At 36.8% G+C, this 20,674-nt stretch overlaps 1 long non-coding RNA gene across 1 annotated transcript in view; it reads right to left on the reverse strand.

Annotated features, from left to right (window-relative positions):
• The window catches only part of LOC144341411 (uncharacterized), a 38,760-nt gene extending 18,544 nt beyond the window's left edge, over nucleotides 1-20,216 (reverse strand). The window contains exon 1 of the long non-coding RNA XR_013418330.1: nucleotides 20,010-20,216. This is a non-coding gene — a long non-coding RNA (uncharacterized LOC144341411). The remainder of the gene's footprint in view (nucleotides 1-20,009) is intronic.
• Nucleotides 20,217-20,674: the final 458 nt, after the last annotated feature.

Raw genomic sequence — 20,674 nt, forward strand, 5'->3', positions numbered from 1 at the left:
CCTTATTTTGGAGACCTCTGTTCTGTTCCATTGATCTATATATCTGTTTTGGTACCATTACCATGCTGTTTTGGTTATTGTAGCTTTGTAGTATAGTTTGAAGTCAGGTACTGTGATGCCTCCAGCTTTGTTCTTTTTGCTTAGGATGGTCTTGGTTATATGGGCTCTTTTTTGGTTCCATATGAAATGTAGTTTTTTCTAATTCTGTGAAGAAAGTCAATGGTAGCTTGATGGTTACTTTGGGCAGTATGGCCATTTTCATGATATTGATTCTTCCTACCCATGAATATGGAATGTTTTTCCATTTATTTGTGTCCTCTCTTATTTCCTTGAGCAGTGTTTTGTAGTTCTCCTTGAAGTGGCATTTCACATCCTTTATAAGTTATATTCCAAGGTATTTTATTCTCTTTGTAATAACTGTGGGAGTTCACTCATGATTTAGCTCCCTGTTTGTCTATTATTGGTGTATAGGAATGCTTGTGATTTTTGCACATTTATTTTGTATCGAGACTTTGCTGAAGTTGCTTATCAGCTTAAGGAGATTTTGGGCTGAGATGATGGGGTTTTCTAAATAGACAATCATGTCATCTGCAGAGACAATTTGACTTCCCCTCTTCCTATTTGAATACCCTTTATTTCTTTTTCTTGCCTGATTGCCCTGGCCAGCACTTCCAATACTATGTTGAACAGGAGTGACAAAAGAGGTCATCCTTGTCTTGTGATGATTTTCAAAGGGAAAACAGCTTTTGCTCATTCAGTATGATACTGGCTATGGATTTATCATAAATAGCTCTTATTATTTTGGAATATGTGCAATCAATACCTGGGTTGTTGAGAACTTTTAGCATGAAGGGATGTTGAATTTTATTGAAGACCTTTTCTGCATCTATTGAGATAATCATGTGGTTTTTCTCATTGGTTCTGTTTATGTGATGGATTACATTTATTGATTTGCATATGTTGAACCAGCCTGGCATCCCAGGGATGAAGCCAACTTGATCACGGTGCATGAGATTTTTGATGTGCTGCTGGATTCAGTTTGCCAGTATTTTATTGAGGATTTTCACATCAATGTTCTTCAGGAATATTGGCCTGAATTTTTCTTTTCTTGTTTTGTCTCTGCTACGTTTTGGTATCAAGATGATGCTGGCCTCATAAAATGAGCTAGGAAGGAGTCCCTCTTTTTCTATTGTTTGGAATAGTTTCAGAAGGAATGGTACCAGCTCCTTTTTGTACCTCTGGAAGAATTTGGCTGTGAATACATCTGGTCCTGGGCTTTTTTTGGTCGGTAGACCACTAATTATTACCTCAATTTCAGAACTTGTTATTAGTCAATTCAGGGATTCAACTTTCTACTGGTTTAGTCTTGGGAGGGTGTACGTGTCCAGGGATTTATGCATTTCTTCTAGATTTCCTAGTTTATTTGCATAGAGGTGTTTATAGTATTCTCTGATGGTAGTTTGTATTTCTGTAGAATCAGTGGCGATATCCCCTTTATCGTTTTTTATTGTGCCTATTTGATTCTTCTCTCTTTTCTTCTTTATTAGTCTGGCTAGTGATCTATCTTTTTTGTTAATCTTTTCAAAAAAACAACTCCTGGATTTTTGAATGGTTTTTTCTGTCTCTCTCTCCTTCAATTAGTTATTTCTTGTCTTAGTTATTTCTGATCTTAGTAATTTCTGATCTTAGTTATTTCTTGTCTTCTGCTAGCTTTTGAATTTGTTTGCTCTTGCTTCTCTAGTTCTTTTAATTGTGATGTTAGGGTGTCAATTTCAGATCTTTCCTGCTTCCCTGTGGGCATTTAGTGCTGTAAGTTTCCCTCTAAACACTCCTTTAAATGTGTCCCAGAGATTCTGGTATGTTGAGTCTTTGTTCTCATTGGTTTCCAATAACATTAATTTCTGCCTTAATTTTGTTATTTACCCAGTAGTCATTCAGGATCAGGTTTTTCAGTTTCCATGTAGCTGTGTGGTTATGGCTGAGTTTCTTAATCCTGAGTTCTAATTTGATTGCACTGTGGTCTGAGATGGTTATGACTTTTTTTTGCATCTGCTGAGGAGTGTTTTACTTCCAACTATGTGGTCAATTTTGGAATAAGTGTGATGTGGTGCTGAGAAAAATGTATATTCTGTTGATTTGGGGTGGAGAGTTCTGTAGCTGTCTATTAATTCTGCTTGGTTCAGAGCTGAGTTCAAATCCTGAATATCCTTGTTAATATTCTGTCTCATTGACCTGGTATTGACAATGGGGTGTTAAAGTCTCCCACTATTACTGTTTGGGAGTCTAAATCTCTTTGTAGATCTCTAAGAACTTGCTTTATGAATCTGGGTGCTCCTGTATTGGGTGCATATATAGTTAGGATAGTTAGCCCTTCTTGTCGCATTGATCCCTTTACCATTATGTAATGTCCTTCTTTGTCTCATTTGATCTTTGTTGATTTAAAGTCTGTTTTATCAGAGACTAGGATTGCAACCCTGCTTTTCTTTGCTTTCCATTTGCTTGGTAAATATTCCTCCATCCCTTTATTTTGAGTCTATATGTGTCTTTGCACATGAGATGGGTCTCCTGAATACAGCACACCAATGGATCTTGGCTCTTTATCCAGTTTGCCAGTCTGTGTCTTTTAATTGGGGGCATTTAGCCCATTTACATTTAAGGTTAATATTGTTATATGTGAATTTGATCCTGTCATTATGATGCTAGCTGGTTATTTTGCCTGTTAGTTGATGCAGTTTCTTCATAGTGTCGATGGTCTTTACAATTTAGTATGTTTTTGCAGTGGCTGGTACCAGTTGTTCCTTTCCATATTTAGTGCTTTCTTCAGGAGACCTTGTAGGGCAAGCCTGGTGGTAACAAAATCTCTTAGCATTTGCTTGTCTGTATAGGATTTTATTTCTCCTTCACTTATGAAGCTTAGTTTGGCTGTACCTGAAATTCTGGGTTGAAAATTCTTTTAAGAATGTTAAATATTGGCCCCCACTCTCTTCTGGCTTGTAGAGTTTCTGCAGAGGGATCTGCTGTTAGTCTGACAGACTTCCCTTTGTGGGTAACCAGACCTTTCTCTCTGTCTGCCCTTAACATTTTTTCCTTCATTTCACCCTTTGTGAATCTGATGATTATGTGTCTTGGGGTTGCTTTTCTCCAGGAGTATCTGTGTAGTGTTCTGTCTATTTCCTGAATTTGAATGTTGGCCACTCTTGCTAGGTTGGAGAAGTTCTCCTGGATAACATCCTGAAGAGTGTTTTCCAACATTAATTTTTATATTGAAATTATAATATTTGGAATAAATAGAAAGTTTAAATAAAATATTTTATTCAATTAAATAAAATATTTATTGAATATAATTGAGTAAGATATTAGAATTACTTAAACCTATTTCTTTTTAACATTTTCATGTGGCTACTAGAAAACATGGAATTACAGATGTTGCTCACACTGTATTTCTATTGGACAGTGGTCATTTCGATATGGTATTATAAATGTTTAGAGATTTTAGCAATTAATTTCAGCATTGAGGAGGTAGGAACAGGGGATCAAAAGGCTTAATGGAAAAGACTTCATTTGAACTGAGGGGCTTTCTAAAGTTTAGATATATGAGGAGTGCGAGTAGAGGATGCAGGAGGAACAAACCTGAGTTTGACTGCATCCACAACCACTTCAGGCAACGTGGTGGAGATCTAGCTTTGACATGTGTAAGGGGCTCCAGGTGGCTTACAACAAACTTCTTTCCCATCTTCCATTTACTTAGATGCTTTCCAATCATCAGAGCACTTTAAGCCACATTTTCACTTTTTTTTTTACTAGATTCTATGACATAGAACATTCCCTCCATTTTAAAGATAATAAAGTAAAATTTAGGAGATTATCAGTAAAGCCCTCAGGTGAAAAGGCCAGTAAGTGGTCTAACTACTGCACTTAGAACACAACACTTATGAGTAGTTTTCCTTAGGATCTCCCTGGTATATCACACTGCTTCCCTCTCACAGGATTGCGCTTCTCAAAGCAGTCTTGTAACCAATACAACATCCTAGAAGTCCTTCAGGTTAAGTCCACCTTTGGCCCAGGCATCTGCTGTAAACTCCTGGGATACTGCCAGGTCCTACAGTGGCACCAGCTGCCCTGAGACAAACCTAAGCTGCAGAGGCCCAAGGCAGGTGTACCTGAGAAACAAAAGGAGAAGTGAACATCTTGCCTTAATAGTTGTTTAAAAAAAAAAGAAGAAGAAGAAGAAAAACTGTTGTTGCTGAGTGCCTACTACAGGTCAAGCAGTGTATTTGTCATGTTGTGTACCCTATGTCATCTATATCTCACAGCAACCTTGGGAATAATTATTATTAAACTGCTTCAGGATTGGAGATTCTCCACAATACCTTCCTGGGCTTCTGGACCCTTCCTGGCAAGTAATCCTCAGAATCCCCTGGAGATTAATACTTACGAGGTGTGGGCTGCAGTTCCATGGTCTAAAGTGGTAACTGTCACATCCATTTTGAATGCATAACAATAACATCACCTTACATTTATCAACAGCTGACTATGAAGTATACAATATGCCAAAGATTTATATGATCCACATAACCATATCATGAGGAAGAACCCATTAATTTTCCCCATTTTTATAAATGAACAGACAGTTTGAAAAAGGTGAACTGACTTGCATAAGGTCATACCATGGTAAATTGCAAAGGCGGGATCCAATCCCTTGACCATCTGTCTCCAAAGTCCAAGTTCTTTACTATTGTATTACACTGATCCCTGTTATTCCTCATTGCCCCAAGCAGCCTGAGAGCCATTGAAGGAGGCCATAGGATCTGTACCAACCAGATGAACCTGCAGGAATGCCACACTACGGTATAAAGAAAGTTGAGTAGCTAGTTCATCATTATTCTCCCACAACATTTTGGTAGGCAAGGTGAGGCTGGATCACATTTTCCCTCTACTGGAATGATTTGTTAATTTGATCCTTATAATCAGAAGACTTTGGAATAAGTCTTTCTAGTTTGCCTTAATATCTATTCTAAAGACTGTTTGCAACCATATTGATAGGCCTCTAAGTGTATGTTCATCTACATACAAAGGAACCATGTGACTAGTTACAGATTAAACCACAGGTCAGTGATAAAAGAACAATTCAAATTTTTAGCCACAAATTAGTGGCCTGCTGCCCAGCCTACAGTATGCTATTGCTTCTCCAGAGATAAGGGGTAATACCTCTGTGTCTGATGCACCATACACTAGACAATCCTGACAATTTACTGTGGTTTCATGCCCCAACTATTATATTACCATCAGCCCTGATGATTGCATAGGCAATGAATTTTGTGGTAATGATATATTCCATACCTAGGATAAGATAAGTAATTCACACCAACCCCCATGTGTGGGCTCTGACTTCATGGACTAGCAGGAGAGTATTCAGACTTTATATGATTCTACACACGTTTCTGCTGACTCAAAAATGGATGTAAAATATAGAACAGCATGCTGGGACATAGCAGTTTTTAAAACTCCTTTGGGGAGGCTTTGTTCCTAAATCAATAACTGGATGTTACATGTTCGCATGCAAGTATATGCCTGTGTGTGTACAAAATGCTTTGGTTTGGGTGATAGAAAAAGTCATTTGGAAATCACGCTAGGATAATCCCATGTAATTGCTAATGTGATATTAAAATAGTGCTGATTGCATAAAGCTCTTTATTTGACTTAGCTTTCACATATCATTATACTTTTAAGAAATAAAGCCCCAGTGAAATTTATGGCCACATCTGGCTTTTTTCCCTGTGTCTGAGATGCACATAACATGGCAATTTACATTTACTTGATCTTCCATGAAATGGAATATTTACCAGTATTTCAGCAGACTGGACCACTTCCTTAGAGTAAACAGATGATGGAGATTACTTAAAACTTTCTTATAGTATAATAATAATTGTTTTAATTGTAATAAGGTTCACAGGTTTACTGAGTGCTTAGCAGGTACCAAGCACTGTGAGAGGCACTTTACAGACTCCACAAAATAACCTTATGCTATAGATATAATTAATAGCCACGTATTACAAATGAGAAAATAGAGATCTTGTAAGTAGGAATACCAACTCACAAAATCAATTTCTCTAACTACAGAGAACACTCTTTAAATCACTGTGCAAAAATGTTCAAGAAGGTCAGATAATGATATTTAGTCTCTTAGAGATAGATATAAGAGAAGCTGGACTTCTGGAATTAAAATGTTTTAAAATATAATCAAAGACATAATTCCTACTTGGGCATGAGGTGTGCTGTATTTTGAAGATTTATGTTTGGAAGTACAGTCTGATGTACACTCAGTTGCATGCCTCCAAGACAGGACCTACAGAAAACTAACACTCAGACTTCTCAGTTGAAGGCTCAGATCTGATATCCCATGCTAAAAAGGCCACTACTGTCCTATAAATGATACCTGAACAAACTTATGAGCTGTATGTGTCCCAGAACTACATTAAATACAATCTGATTTGCTTACATAAGGTAGTAAAATGTAATAAACTAAAGCATACATACCAAAACAATAGGGTTACCAAATTAGAGTACACACTGTCCTGAGAGCTTCTGAATTTCTCATTCTAGCTACAACTAGTTTACAAATAATTTCTGAATTACAGTCATTTGTTGGCGAGAAAAACAAAAATGCAAATGACAACCCACAAAGTCTAGCTTGTGTTAGAACCATGGCACCATTTATGAGGAGGCGCATGCTTGTGCTTAAACACATATGCGTGCATTTACTTAGATCATATTTATAACTAATAACTCATGAGCATGTTTTCCCAGATCTAGGACTAGGCAATGCAACCACTCAACCAACAGCCAAATCTGCAGTGCAGATGTGACCAAAGAATGGCCAGAATAGTGTTAATTCTGCATCCTCCTAACACGCAAGATTGTTCCTTTTCTAAAAAACAAATTTGAGTCTGAGTCCATAGTTTGTAGTCCTTGCCAAGGTTCTCTCAGTACAAACAGCTCCCAAGCTAAATTATACCAAATTTTGAATATCCCTGTTTACCTCCAATAAACGTCCTCCCAGGAGTCCTTTGGAAACATGCACAGGAGCAATGTTCTCTTTTTTCTTTTCCTTTTCCAAATGGTTTCATATACCTGAGTCCTATTTAGCTGCTTCTGTAACAGTAAGGAAATTGCTAATGCATATCTTACCAACTTATAAAATAAACTAAGTTTTCTGCAGACTGTTATGAACAGTCAGTGAGCTACTGTTCATTCCTAAGGCTAACTATATCTAGATTGGACAAATTGTTTTTCTCTAAGGTTATGCCAAAGCACTCCACTGAGACTCTGCACAATGGAGAAGGGGAGATAGCAGAGACTCTTCCGCCTTAATTTCCTGATCCTATAGAGGCCTCCAATCTAGAGAGGTTTATATGAATAGGCCTGGATTTTCAAAGGATTGTCTCCATTGTCATGTTCCCCATTCGTTTTCATGCATTTTTATGTCACTATTTGGCCTCACGCATTAAATATTTCAAACACTTAAAATGAAATACTCTTCACCATCAGTTTCTACTGGATCTTTTATTTTTTTAAACAGCAGACATTCTCAAAAAGCAGATACTAAATGATTTCTCCACGTGTTTTGATCACACGGGAATATTTCTCCTAGAGGTCACAGGTTTATTTTTCAAAATGGTCTCACTGTTGTAATTTTCATATTGGCTTCCCAAATGTAGACTGACAATGCATATTATGAAATCATGCTGATGTTGCAAAAATCAAAACTCTTTGAGCAGGACTGACCATTGCACATCCTTGATCAATTTCAGGGTTCAGAAAAGAGCACCAAAATAATTGCCTAGTGTCTTATTCATTCATTCATTCATTCAACAAATGTTTCTTAGATTAGTATATCCCATGCCTCAGGTAATGTTCCAGAAACATGATAATAAATTATAGACTTCTATCTTCTAGAAATAAATAGAATAAAACGTGATATGTACATAAACAAATACAGTGAAGTGTTATAGTTGTTATGATTGAACCTCAGAAAGCAATGGGATCCCAAAGGAGATAATAATCAGTCCTATCTTTAAGGAAGGAGAAATGTATCATACAAATGTGTCTTTAAGGAAGGAGAAATGTATCATACAAATGTATCTGAAAGTAAAAAACAAGCGAATACCTAGTTACCTCCTCTGATAAGAAGCAGAATAAAAACTTGATGTAACCCAATATAAGAGAATAGTATAATTTCAAAATTTTTGACATTTCTTTATGTAATCAAAAGAAGAAGTTAGAAGATTATTCTGTTATCTATTCAAACTATTAATCAATTAATCTGTTATCTATTAATACAATTTCTTGTGTATGGGTTAGACACAAGATGGAATGAATCCAAAACATCAGAGAAGGGAAGTTGAATGTGCTCTGCAGAATTATGTAAAGTGCTGCACACAGGCAGATAACATTAACTTGAGGAAAATATTTTTCTGCTTTCATAGATAATTAGACTGCACTGCCTCTGAGAATTATAGTTTGATCAGGGAAAAATTTAAGTGTGTGTGTGATTGTGTGTGTGTGATTATGTGTGTGTTTCATCTGGAGTCGCTGATAGAAAACTAGATGTATATAAGAAGAATGGAGGCAGGAGGACATATCTTTATCACAAAACAGTATAGAGGCCCTGAAGTATCCATGGGGAAATGGTATAATCACATATGGCAATGTAAGATGTGTAATGCAAAACTCCAGGGCTTGCTTTTCATGATATGACATTTTTAAAGTGATGAAAGAAAACAACTGCCAACCTAGAATTCTATGTCCAAAGAAAATATTTTTCAAAACTGAAGGCAAAATAAAGATCGTTGAGACAAACAAAAGCTAGGATAATACATCAACAAAACACTTGTACTACAGGAAGTTATTCAGGCTGAAGGAAGATGATACCAGATAGAAATCTACACTTACACAAAGGAATAAAGAACACTAGGAATAGTAAACATGTTAGAAAATATATGAAAATTTAAAAAATTTTTAGAAGATAAATAATTGCTTAAAAGAAAAATAATAACAATATATTATGAGTCTTATAATATGTATAAAATACCACAAAAGATAGGTGAAAATTGACAAATACATTGTAAAGTTCTTACACTAAATATGAAGTGCTAAAATATTTTTTGAAGATAAACTGTTGTAAGTGAAAGATATGTATTGTAAATCTTACTGCAACCACCAGAAATACAAAACAAAGAGTTATTACCAATAAAACAATAATAGAAGTTACGCAATCATACAAAATACTAAATTCAGAAGAAGGCAAGAAAGGAGGAAAGGAGAAAGAAAGGTGTTATAGGATAAACAGAAAACAAATAGCAAGGTGATAAATTTAAACAAAACCACAACAACAATCACATTAAATATAAATGGTGTAAACATTCAATTAAATTGCAGAGATCATCAGATTGGTTAAGAATCAAAATCCAACTACATGCTATTTTCAAGAAACTCACTTCAAATATAAAGGCTCAAGTTAAAAGTAAAAGGATGGAGACTGGGCACAGGGGCTCACACCTGTAATCCCAGCACTTTGGGAGGCCAAGGTGGGCAGATATCTTAAGCTCAGGAGTTTGAGACCAGGTTGGGCAACATGTCAAAACCCTGTCTCTACCATAAGTACAAAAAAATTAGCTGGGTGTGGTGATGTGAGCCTGGAGTCCCAGCTACTCGGAGGCTGAGTTGGGAAGTTTGCTAGAGTCCTGGGAGGCAGAGGTTGCAGTGAGCTGAGATCACACCATTGTACCCCAGCCTGGGTGGCAGGGTAAGACCCCATCTCAAAAAAAAAAAAAAAAGTAAAAGGATGGGAAAATTTATACTATGCAAACACTATGTGTAAGAAAGCTGAAGTAGTCATATTAACACCAGAGAAAGTAAACTTCCAAACAAAAAATATTATCAGGATAAAGAGAGACATTTAATAACTATAAAGAAGCTTGAAAGACATACTAATCATGAGTGTGTAGGCATGTAAACCAGTGCTTGAAAATACGTGAAGTAAAAACCAACAGATTAAAAGGAGAAACAGATAAATCCACAATTATAGTCAGAAATTTCAATACACCCTCTCTCAACAATTGATAAAATAAGTAGACAAAACAACCATTATGGATAAAAATGAAGGGAAATAAAATACATTCAAGAGTGTGGGCTTGTCTCATAAAATAATTGGGGAAAACAGATCATTTGAATGGAACAGTAGTAGATTTGGTTATGAGATGAAAGGCAATCCCTGGAGTTTGGCATTAGAGAGTCTACATCACCATATGTGACAACCCCATTTCCTAGTTCAGGCGTACATTAAGCTTTCTCTGTTAGTAAGGTGATAAAGATATGTCCACATTTCCCAATTTTTCTTGAATCCCTCTAGTTTCCTATTAGTAACTCTGGACACACACACACACACACACATACACACACACACACACACACAAGTTTCCCTTTTCCTTGGGCAAACAATCATAGTACACTTCCCAATCAGGAAAAGTCATTAGTCATATTACACAGCAATTCACAGTAGTGCATTTCCCAAAGGTAGATATGATATTGGACTTCCAATCACCACTTGACGTAAGGGCAAAAGGCCTAGACAGGGCTCTGCTTGAGATCAACTGTAACCTCTGTCGTTCCTAAGAGCACTCTCCAATAAACTTACCACAAGCAAATCTCCATTTTATTGTCTGTTTCTTGGGGAACTGAACCTAAGATACAGGAAAACGGGAAAGATACACAAAATATAGTCAAAACTAGAAAGATCAAACATATCAATATTTAAAGAATTGGTAGGAAAAAGGGGACAGAAGACCTATTGAGAGCGAAAGGCCATAAAGGTAAAGAAGAAATACGACAAGAGAAGGAGAATTATAAGACTGATAGCCAACTATTCAGTAGGCATTTGAATATGAGGGTTGGGAGAAATTAACAATGGATTTGGAAATTCCAGCATAGAGATGTGGCAAAATGTCATGGCAACTTAAAATCAGGATGCACTGAACTCTTGTCTATGTTAAGAATCCTGAGGTGCTTGGAAGTATACTGAAGTCTGCAAGTTACTTGGAATTGCAATTTTTTAAAAAATGGATTTATAGATAAAGAAAATATAGTAAAATATTAATTATCAGATATAGGTATTACATATATAGGTAATCACTGAGCAGTGCTTTCAGTTTTTCTGTATAATTAAAAATTTTATAGTAAAATTTTGGGAAGTGGGGAGGACCCATTTGCTTTGACATTGGGTGGTCATTGATGAACTTTCAGGGCAGGTTTAGTGCAGTTGGGAGATGTGTGTAAGAGAGAGACTGCAGTAGGTTAAAAAAGGAGTAGAATGCCAAAAATTGAAAATAGTTGACTTTTTTTTTCCAAGGAACTTTCCTGCTAAGGGAAAGAAGTAAATAGGACTAGAGCTGAGGAGGGATGCAGAGTTGAGAGAAGGTGCGTTTGGTTTGTTTATTTTCTTGTTTTCTTTGCTTTATTTCATTGTGTTTTGTTTTAGATGAGAGACTTAAACGTATTTATGGTTTGTGGGGAAGGAATCAGTAAAAAGGCAAATTATATATTTTTGAATTTAATTTTCTCAGATTTCCCTAATTCTTAAATTAGAAACTTTTCTATGGATAATACACTGCCCGTGTAGGGGTAAAAAGGTAATATCTTTCCCCACCCCTCACAAGGGTCATGGCTGACACTCCTATAATCAAAAAAGGTTAGCAACAGAAAATCGTAACATTTATTAAATTTGTATTACATAAGAGCCTTCAAAAGTGAAGACCCAGAGAAAACTTGTATTTCTATGCTTAGGTTTGATGAAGAATGGACAGCTGAGTAGAAACATGATTGGACAAAAAGGACATAATGTAATGGTAATAGGCTGAGGTAGAAACCTAGCGGGGCCTGTTTGTGAAGGAGCTTCCGGTCCTCTCTTTGTGTAGCATTCCTTCCCTCTGTGCAGCATCCTTCTCTGTCATTTCTTCCCTGTACCTGTACAGGGCAGAACACCTGTTACATGAGAGTTTTTAGGGAAGAAGGGAGAAGTCAAAGAGTAGTATTTCTAGTTTTATGGCTGGCTTTGAGGAAGAGCAGTTGTAGTTTCTATGATCTGCCTTGGGAAAGAGGAATTCCAGTTTTTATGATCTGCTTTGGGAGAGAAATGGGGAAAGGAGAGAGGAGGGCAGGAGAAGGTCTTGCTTCTGAGGCCCTTTCGATCTCTTTCAGTTCAAAGTACTCAGCATACCAAAGCACTGTACTTTAGGGTATCATGTTCTGAGCCCCAAGATTGGTGACATTTATTGTTAGGGAAAGGAAGAGAGTTAAATAGAGAATAGCAGATCTGGGTTTAGCTCTAACAACTCTGCAGCTTTGGGCAAATATCCCTAAGTAAGGTCTGACTGTGAAATCAGGACCAGTAATGCCCACCTTCTAATTAATAGGAATGTTAGAACTTTATGCAAAGTCTGGTAGGCTTAATTGTGAGTCTTTTAGTCGCATAAGCTTAATTTCAAGCACCAATTCCACATTATTTTGTCATGTGCTTTGGGCCAAGATATTCTCTAAGCCCCAGTTTTCTCAACTGCTAAGTGGGAAAAATAATAATATCTTCTTAAATAGCAAGAGGCAGGTACATAACTTAATCAGTTCTGGCACATATGAAGTTCTTAGCAAACAGAGACAATTATAAAGGAGTTTTTAAAACTCAGTGTTCCCATTGTCTAACATGAAACCAGAAAGGGACTTTGTGAAGATACATGTGAATGGCTTGATAGAATACTTGGCACTGGAACATGAAGTCCCAAATTGAAAATTGCAGGTGCCCAGACATTATTCTTCTTCTCAGACATAATTAACTTGGGCTGGGTTGTAGCTTCTGCCAAGAAAAATGACTACAAGTTTCTCCCTGTCTGCTCATCCTGAAGGTGTCAACGAAAGCACTGCCTGCCCAGACTAGTACCCAGTGGCTGAGATGGGACACCCTGAAGGCAAAAGTATCCTTCTAACCTCCTTCAGCCTCATGATTCTGATGTGAATCTTTGTTTCGAAGAAGAACCGCATTCTCTGAACCATCCTCCTCCTCCTTCAGGAATGTTACAGCTGACCAGATTCCTGCAAAGTGGCATCTACTTCACAGGCAGTTTACATGAAACCTCCAAATCAGACATGCTTTTACAGTCATGAAGTATCAAGAAAATGCTTTTATTCCCTAAGACTCTCAGAATATGAACTCCAGATAATATCAAAGGTAGCTCATTGGGTGAGAATCGGAAATATGAGACTGGCATCTTCAGTATTATGTTGTTAATACTCTAGGAGCAATGAAAATCCACATGTAAAAAGAAACACTCTTGTTAAATAAAAGACCCTAAATTGTGGTTCTCTCTATTAGCTCCCAATGACTCTCTCCCTTCACTCCACCCTTAAACTTTGCAAAAGTCTTAGAGAAAACGGGATTAGACATATCCATTTTAATTTGACCCATCAGAGGACAAAAAATTGTCATGAAGTATTATTGATTGTGCATTGATTGATCTGCTAATTCAGATAACAGAAATTGCATGCCCCACCTCCTGCCAAAAAAAAAAAAAAAAAAAAGTGGCTTCACAAAAGCCAGGATTTGGATTTTTTTCCCTTTATGGTAAGAAAAGGGAGAAGAGACTAAGCCAGGGTGGGCGATAAGTGAAATATAATCTATACATCTTGGCTTACAACAAGAAAGGGCCCACTGGTTTGAAAAATACTGGTCTTTCCCAGTTCCTGGGGAGATTTTACATATATTTCTTCTGATTTAGGGCAAGGTATTAGAAGGACTTTCTGAAGGAGCGGAACTGATTAACTCAAGCTCTTAACCCAGACTGATCCAGAACAAAGGATAAACATACAAAAGAATAAGTTATGATGTTGAGTATGGAGAGAAGGGGAAGTTTATGGTTTCATGGTAGTAATAAACTTAGGACTTTTATTTTCAGCTAAATCCTTGAATTTCTAGGCTAGAAGTTTACCAGCTTGCTGGTCCTCGCCAAAGGGAAGGTGATAAGACATGTTACTAGTTAGCATTTCCTCCCCAATTCTGTAAAATCAGACAGCTGTTTATCTCTCTCTTCTATTTTTTATTAACTTTGTATTTTAATCAAACTTACAGAGAAGTTGCAAAGTTGTTTTATCTGTTACTATCTCTATGTGCATGGTTTTTAAAAAGACTGTCTAAAGAGTTAATAGCATACATTATACCCCTTTCCTGCTAAATACTTCTGTGTATTTTTTAACAAAAGCATTCTCTTACATAATCATAATTATTAAAATCAGGAAATTTAACACTGATATAATTTTATTTTTGAATTCAAAGTCCATAATCCAATTGTCCTGTTTGTCCCAGTGACATCCATTACACAATTTTTTTCAGTCCAAATTTTTTTCAGTACATGCAAGATCGTGCACTGTATTTACTTTTCATCACATCTCTTCAGTATTATCAGAATTGTGTTTAATGAAGGTATCAACATTTTCCCTGTTTTCAACTGAGAAGCTGATATACTCCAGCATATTAAAAAAAAAAGTCTTCCAAATGAGATCTCATTTTGCCAAGTTTGGGTCTCTGTGAGTAGAGTTTGTGCTCAGTGGCTGGAGACTCCCACAGCTCTCCAAGCCCAAAATTATTACCCTATATACTCACTCACTGAACGAACCTCTCTTTCCTTCAAGTCATCCAATAACCATTTGTCTTAATCAGTCACGGTCTGCTATAGCCACAAAAGTGCTGACCCATAAAAAACAATCTGTTCAAAAATCAGATTGTTTTCCTTTCAGATGCCATCAACACCCTTGCTATGTACAACAACATGTCTGCCTATCTGGCCAAAAAGGAGAGATGAAGGGAACAAAGTCATGATTACAATTGCAACACCAAAATATTGAGAAATAAACTGTGTGTTCTTGAATAAAATTAAAGTTACTCCCAGCTTCCCATAATCCATGTACTCCTCATTTCTTTGTGTGTGTTTAATAGTTTACTAGACAAGTACAATACTTAATTCTTCGTGAAATACTTGGAACCCCACACTTTTCCCCTTAAATAAAAATTTGTATTAATATGTAATGTTATATTTCCTGACTTCTTTCCAGTAGCAAATGAATTTGTACCAGAGCATTCTAGAAAATATTAACAAGAAATTATTAGTAGAATAATGTATATATTATTCTATATTCCTATATTTCCTATAATTCTATAGGAAAATCTTTAGTTTGGGTTTTTTGGTTGTTTGCTTTCTTTTCTTCCCAGAAACCAAATGGTATACAGTTAGATCATAGAATTTCACACCTGGTAGAAACCTTAATACCTCAAATGCCCAATCTCCTCATTTACAAATAATGACCATGGAATCCAGAGAGATTAGATGAGTTGCCCAAGGATACACATTAGCTAATGGGAGAGCCAAGACAAAAACATAAATGTTTTGACAGGCTACTCAGGACCCTTGCCACTGTAAGATACTGCAGAAGACAGGTAGGGCTGATTAACACTATGTGAAAAACAAATTTTTAAAACTTAAATTGCATTTTGGATGCACTAGAAAACACTTTAAACAAAATGAAAACCAGGACTTACTCTTTTGTTCAGAGAAGATAGGCTTCCCTGATTGACTTGGTTTTTATAAATTTCTATTTTCAGGTCATATGTTTCTTCAAAGGTGGAATCTTAAATGTTTACAGTGATTTATATTAAGTTCCAGGGCCCTTAATAGTTCAGAAAACCTTAAAAGGAATCCCTGGGAATTTAAAGTTAACCATTGTAAATTAACCACTGCATTAGACTGCTATTTCAACTCCACTGAATCAGACCTGGAAATTATTTTCTGAAGGTTCTAGAGAGAGAGAGCAACCCTCTGATCTATACCCAACCAGTAAACATAGTTTGGAAGACATGGGTAAGGCATCCTTAAGACAACAGACACACCTACAGAGGAATGAAAACATTGTACTTGTTGAATAGGTCTGAAGAAAAATTTCAGTCCTAGAAAAAGCTATTACATAAACACAAGTTACATTATTAATACTGATCTACACCCAACTGGGCATTTACCTGAACGCTCACTTTCAGAGAGTGAACTCTGCATCAAACTTCTGAGTCTTCTATGACTGAATATTGCTGCTTTGAGTTTTCCTTGAAATCCTTAGATCTCTCACTGTGGTTGAAACTTTGGCACCAAGGCTGTAAATAGGACCCGCACCACAAGTTTTTCTGGGGGATAAAATGAGAGCAAGCAAGAGGATAGATGCTGGAAAGAACAAAATTTTCTAAGTCCATGCACTTGGTTGTGAAGCCCAGCCAAAAAACAGTCTTGATTTTCACCTATTTTCCCATTAACCTGTTAGGAGATGCGCTGTGGGGAATTCTGAAACTAGGCAGACAGGAGTCAAGTTCCAGCACTAGTACTAACTGGGTAATCCTGAAAAATTATTTAACCTTTCTCAGGCATAGTTTTTGTGGTCAAATGGCCACAAAATATCTGTCTATCCTATAGATTTGTGATAAGAAATAAATTTCATGCTCCTGGAAAATACATAACAAATGTAGTTTCCCTGGATTCTATAATGAGCTTTTTCTAGGTTTATGAGAGATCAGAGGGAGGAGCAAAACAGCTGGTACGATATCACATAATGAGTTAAAAATGATAGATGGGATTGTTACTCCGGTATTACTCTGTTACATACAGCCTTTGACTTTCCCTGTGTACCAAAAATGTGACTTTTCTCTCCATTCTAGAAAAATTCTCTTCAGTGATTACATCATTAGATTTCTGTTTCTGGAGGGAAAATCACAAACTCTGAAAAAGTGAATTCTCACTCCATTAGCCATAGCCTCAATAGGGGATTAATGAGTTCAATCAAAATACCGAATAAGATTTATACCTGAGGAAAGGATGAGGTTGGGGGAGAAAGAAATACACGTCTCCTTAGTTCTCTTTACTATGTAAAACATTTGCCACCCCTGGGTTCAAAGATCCTGGAAGTAATTTGCATACACCAAGTTTCCATAAGCATCCTGTGCTGCCCACAGGGCCCACTGACTTGAAGCCAACTGGGAAAATCTCAAGTTACTACAAAGATTGGCGAGTACTGGGAACCTGTTAGATAGCTGAATACCTGTGATTCAGGCTTGTATTCTCAGAATATGCAAAAGTCAAACCGCAAACACAGATAAATTTAATGTAACATTATCTGATGCTAGGTAGTATCGGTTACTAACCAGCAGTATAGAAATACATGCCTTGTCGGGAAAAGCTTTAGTGCTTGATAATTGTCTATGGAATTTTATTTTGACTAAGAAGTGTTCTTTCACATATGTGTTCCCAGAAGCAATGGGATGAATAACCTCAGGAATTTTTCTCCTAGAATCTAGTTCTCAATAGAGGGGAAGAAATACTTCTCAGTGAAAAATCTTTCAATTAGCCTTGCCCAGACAACACAGTGATCTGTCAAATCACATCCCAGCCAAAGTCACTGACTAGACCTTTGAGGATGTTGAGTATTCTCTCTGCAGGATGTGGTCTGGTGACTGGAGTTTAGGTCAAAGTTCGGTTCAATCTATGGCTGTGTCAACCAGTCAGTGACCTCAGGGAAATCTCTTAAGCATGCCAGTCTTCAATTTCACTTTCTACCAATGCCTTTTCAGACTGTTGGGTCAGATCTTTCCTGTCCTCACAGCTGAGATTCAGGTCAGTCTGTCACTAACCTCTAGCATCCACCCCATCCCCTTTGCCAAGACACTCCTCCCTTGGCCTGTCCCCCAACTTCAGCTAAAGTAACACCTAGTTATAAACTAAGTGTCAAACTATTGCCTGTCTGAAAGGAAGGTGCCTTTGCTTGTTGGGACACACCTTTTTCAGGCACCCTGAGGCCCAGCAGCCAGGTGGAAGGATCATTGCTACTAAATTCTTGGTGGTCCAATCAACTAGATTCATGTGTAAGGCATTCTTAAAACAACATACACACCTACAGACAGATGAATAGATTGTTCTTGTTAAATAATGTTTGAAGAAGGATTTGAGTCCAAGAGAAAGATACTATATAAATGCAAGCTATAATATGATGAATACTGATCTATAACCAGTTCTGTAGACACTGATTTGCTACCTAAAGATCCTCCTACCAAACACCAAAGACACTGAGCAATATCCTGCCAGATCATTAATTTTCTATTCAGACTAATTCTAATGATCCGGATGACATGAGGTATTAAGATATGGTGAGTAGAAAGGAAGCGTGTTTATACCATGTGGAAAAAAAACATCCAGAGACAAAAAGCACACACAACAATGAAGTTAAAAATATAGCAAGAAATGAGTCCCTCCAGAAAGGTTATTTGTGGAGATGCTTACTATTCTTTTTAACAAACATTTATTGAGCACCTCTTGTGTGCCCAACACTATAGTAAGCACTAAACACCAAGATAAACAAGACATGGTTCCTGCCCAAGAAGAGTTCATACTCTTGTACCACATTATTTACACTTTGCAAAGTATGAGAATCACTTGACTACTTGATAAAACTGGAGATTCCCATCACTACCCAACCACATGCCCATTGGATTAACGGTCCAGCAATGAGGCTTGGGAATATTTATGGTTAGCTGGTGACTCTAATGATTTGATGATTAGCCAGGTGTAGGGAAACACTGGTCTAGTGAGACAGTGAAGCATCTAGTGAATATAAGAGCAATTTTCTTTTTGATTGTAAATAATAATAACTTATGCAATTTCTCAGCAAAGTGAAGATCACTCATCCAATCTCCCATATAAAATGAATGAATGAATGGCTGAAAGCCCACCTTAGTCATATATTCTCCTTGGTCACCAGTACTTAAGACTACACAAAGAACAGAATCAATAAATATTTGTTAAATAAACACTGAGAGAGAGAAATGTCATTCAAATTATTCCATTAAGAAATAGTTCCTATGGAGAATGGCATAAACCCGGGAGGCAGAGCTTGCAGTGAGCTGAGATCCGGCCACTGCACTCCAGCCTGGGCAACAGAGCCAGACTCCGTCTCAAAAAAAAAAAAAAAAAAAAAAAAAATAGTTCCTATGTAGTTCAGAATCACAATTTTTAAGTAACATACTTTGATTTTTTTTCCATAACAAATCTTTTAAATATTTCAAGCATATTCTTTTCTTGGGTTTAAATCTTTTTGGAAAAAAATGTGGGACATAAATCAATCAATAAATAAACAAAAACTCTTGACACTTTTTACCATCGCCACTTTCTATGAGAAGTTTTACTTAACAATTTTTTTAAAGAGTGGGGGGGTTGTGTTTGCCTTGTACAGGTAGTAAACAAGGCTTCTCTACCTAGAAGGCCAAGTAAGAAATGTAGTTATTTCTATTCATTTTTGCCCTTTAAGCTCTGAGCCTTGATTCCTTCCAGAATTAAGCAGATATTATTGCCAGTAATTTTTTAAAAATATTTTCTGATGACTTCTTATTTCCTTCAAATGTCATAATTATATTACAAGGAAATTGTAAGGAAAGCATCCAAACTTTGTTCGGGAGAAAAATTGATAATCTGGCACTGTTAATGGTACAATTCAAGAAACATACTTCATTTACATAGAACATGGGGGAAGGGAAGAGAGGTTAAAAGTGCACAAGAGGTCTTTAGTGACTTTACATTTGAAATCATTGCAAAATTCAAAAAGTAAGTCATTTCTTGAGCCCTGGTTAGTTGAATTCCTTAGAAACATATAAGGCAAAAATAAAACTCTGTAACTGTTCTTAGTATCTATTCTTGAATTTATTGCGGAAGTGACCCATCAATGATTCCTGGGAAATAGAGTCAGTACCATCATTTCGTCTTTCTTGAGGCAATTAAGGAGCAGCCTTTTCAGGAGCCAAGAGAGATAGCTGTCTCATGAGTTTCATTTTTTTCAAGTCCCTTGTTGCTATAATTTTAGGGAAAAATGTGTTTAAGGTCACTTACGTTCACGGCAAAACAAGAGCATGTGTGGAGGCAGTGAGTGAGCTGCCCCGCTGTGAGCAACTGGGCCACCAGCTTAGCTTCTGCACTTGGTGATGCTCTTCATCCGCGATCCCACAGAAATGAAATTTAACTGAATCTGAGTCAAATGAGAACTAGAACTCTTGGATCCCTTTAAGCATTTTGCTTGGAGCACCCACCAACTAAAGTATTTTGCTCACTTGGATCAGCAAGGTTGCTTGCTTACTGATTTCACAATGTTCCTCCTCAGAAACTAAATTTGTTTTTGGATATCATCCAGAACCATGTCTCAGGAGACCAGCTAGCTGCCAATGAAGAATCAAAAGCTTATACATATTGTAAAAACATGAAATCAGTATATTTCCATATTATCTGTTTGTTTGTGTGGGGGTTTTTTGTACAAGAATTAGAGAAACTGAAGAATGACCTGCAGCCTAGAGAGAGCTTTGGAGACTCCTGAAGTTTGGCAGTAAGGCATCTTATTATCAAATGATGTCCATTTTAGTGGCACACCCAAGTTTAACCCCATTCCTTGCCTGTACAAACTGACTGAATAAATCAGCCTTAACTAATAGGCTTCCGACTGCCATTAACTCCAACATAGAAAGAGAATATAAATTTTAGGGATCCATGGCCCTTTGGAGAAA

Source organism: Macaca mulatta, chromosome 6, assembly GCF_049350105.2.
Source record: "Macaca mulatta isolate MMU2019108-1 chromosome 6, T2T-MMU8v2.0, whole genome shotgun sequence".
NCBI lineage: Eukaryota > Metazoa > Chordata > Mammalia > Primates > Cercopithecidae > Macaca > Macaca mulatta.